Genomic DNA, 3,066 nt, shown 5'->3' on the forward strand with positions numbered 1-3,066 from the left:
AGGGAATCCAAACAGCAAGGAACAATTTAAATTAAAGTGAAATCAGAAAGATCTAAATTGAGGAAAATTTCAAAAGAAATGATTCATCAGGGATTCGAGATATCATAATCCTTCATGAATCAAATGGGTCTCAACTCCTTTCTCAATCATATGAGTAGATCTATGGCAGATTAAAATTGATTGGATCCCAATTCCTTGACAATTCAATCTCTCTAATCACAATCAATCTTGCCATTTCCTTGAGCTAATTGTTATGAGAAGAGGTTAAGTGCATATCTCTCATCCATAAGCCACACTAACTCTCAGGATCTCAATTCCTCCCGAATGGTGTTAATCAAAAGAGTAGTGAAGGATAGAGCTCCAATTCTAATGTAAGTGATTCCCCTTCCGAGACTCACACAAGCATTCAATTGAATTAAACCCCCTTTCAGAGTGAGTAATTCACAATCAAAATAGAAGTTATCCTATAGCTATACAAATGAATTGAGAAGAAGAAGAATTTTCTTGATTCATTGGAATTACAATAGAGCTCCTCCCCCTAATGAAATTGGGGTTTAGTTAATCATTGCTCTAGTACAAAACAAAAAGAAGAGAAAGTGCAGAAAAATACAGAAAAGGAAAATATAAGTGAAAATAAGTGCAGAGTTTCCCCCTAACGAAAATGAGTGCAGAAAGAAGAGAAAGTGCGTACGCGTCGATAGCCAAACTTTGAATCCAACTTTGAAAGCATCGCAGGCGTTCTTTTATGGACAACGTAGTGCTCTTGGTTTGAAGAACGCTACTCCTTCCAACGCGTACACATCGTCCACGTGTACGCGTCATCCACGCGTACGCGTGCTCTTTTGAAAATGCTACTTCTATGCATACGCGTCGCTGAAGAATGTAGCGCTCTTTGAAAGTGAGCGTAGCGCCAAGGCTTATGCTGCAGGGGAACGTAGCGTTCTTTAAACTAACGTAGCGTTCTTCTGCCCTGCTTCTTTCTCTGCTTCTTCCTTGAGTCTTTTCATCTGTCTTTAATCAAACACACAATCAAAGTGTTACCAAAATCATAAAATTTTGCATCATTCATAATAATCAAATAAATCTTGCATAAATCTCATGATAATGCATGAAATTAACAATGTTTGATTGAATCAAGACAAGCATGAAATTCTCATTCAAACACTTACTTATTGCGTAAGAAATGCATGAAAACTAAGTAAAAATGAATGAAAAAGGCTTGTGAAACTAGCCTAAGATGACTTGTCATCACAACACCAAACTTAAATCTTGGTTGTCCCCATGCAAGCACTAAAACATAAGGATAATGAATGAAAACAGAGAGAGGTATAAGCCCTTTATTGGATGACATTCAATACTGATTAGTGAGGTTTTCATGCATGGTATCTTAGTGATTTTTCTTTGTGGCTGAAGTAGTGACATTCCTCTGGATCCTTACTTTGATTACACAAAAAAATGAGACTTGTTATGGTTTGGTCCTTAGTTTTTCTTGCTATCTTTCATGACTAAGATTTATTGCTTGCTGAGGTTAAATGCTATGTGTCAAGACAACTCTTTAAAGTAAGCTTTCAGCCAGCATTCCTACCCCAGTTGGTTCAAGATGCTAGGTGTTGAGACACCACTAAGAGCTTACTTGCTCAAGCCTCTCCTTGGTACACACACATCACAGGCATTTAGCTTGTTTTTTTCTTTGGAAATTGATGCCCAGCATCTCTTTGGGTCACTAAATGCTTTGTCTCAAAGTAGCTCTTGATGGTAGACTTTTGGTTGGCAATCCCGGGTTAGTTAACCCAAGTTGCCAGGTGATGAAGCACCCCTTATAACCTAGTTGTCCAAGCTAATCTTTGTACAAGAACATCACAGGCATATATCCAAATCTCAAGCCATTGGTACTAATGATAAGTCATCTTATGCTAGCTTTTCAAGCATTTTTCACTTGCTTCATTAGGTTTTATACACTTTCTTGCACTGTAAGTAAGTAATTTGGAGTAGATTTGCATAGTTTTATTGAATCAATCAACCACCCTTTATTTGACACAAAATCATCAGGTTTAAGATAGAATTAATTGATTTTTGAATGAATTTTAAACCTTGTGAAATTGGTGATACTTTGATTGGTTATTTTGATTACTTGTAGGTGAAAAAAAGAAAGAAACAAGGAAAGCGTGGCCTAAGGAAGGTAAAAGCGTGGCGCATCAAGAAAGCAAGGGAGTAGCACTCTCTTATTGAGCACAGCGCTCTCTAATTGAGCGCTAATCCAATCCAAGGAAGCAAAGGCATGGAATGCTGCGCTGCATGACTTAACCGAGCGCTACAAGGAACCAAGGAAACAAGGCAAAAAAAACATAGCGCTCGGTTAACTTAGTTAACCTTTTCGGGCTCCTCCTCAAAGAAAAAAAAGTGCAAAAAACAAGGAGTGGAGGACCCAAGTTCTGAACCCAGCACTTTAGGGACAAGAGAAGTGCTACTACAAGGCTTGGGCAAGGTAAAATAAGCCAAAATGGCTCAGCAAGGATTCGGACAAGGATCTCCCCACACTCAAGGAAAAGGAGCGCTACTTCACTTGCAATAAATTGGGCACAATTGGCTCAGCAAGGATTCGAACCTGGAGCATCACCTTGAAAGCAAAGGGATGCTGCGCTCTCTCACTCAACTGAGTGCTACTTTGAAGAGGAAAATTGGCCACACAATGCACTCCTCAAGGCTCGAACATGGAGCTCTCTCTACAAAGAGGAGCGCTGCGCTCCCTCTTTCAACCGAGCGCTATGAAGGCACCAAAGGGAGCTTGTCACGAACCACAATTGAGCCAAGGAAATAAGCATTGATGCTCGGTTGCCTTAGTTAACCGAGCATGACCCTGGGAGATGCACCATGGTCCAAAATTCAATTAAAAACCAAATTGGATCCAATTCTTCACCAATTTGAAAAGCCCACTCCAAATTTTGAAGATCAAATTAGAAAGTGTATAGATAGGAGTTAGTTTGATTTAGAGGGGATCTTTTTTCACTTTTTAGTTTACTCTTAGCTCATTTTTGTAGAACCTATGCACAATTACTCAAGAGGGGG

Source organism: Arachis duranensis, chromosome 4, assembly GCF_000817695.3.
Source record: "Arachis duranensis cultivar V14167 chromosome 4, aradu.V14167.gnm2.J7QH, whole genome shotgun sequence".
Classification (NCBI taxonomy): Eukaryota; Viridiplantae; Streptophyta; class Magnoliopsida; order Fabales; family Fabaceae; genus Arachis; species Arachis duranensis.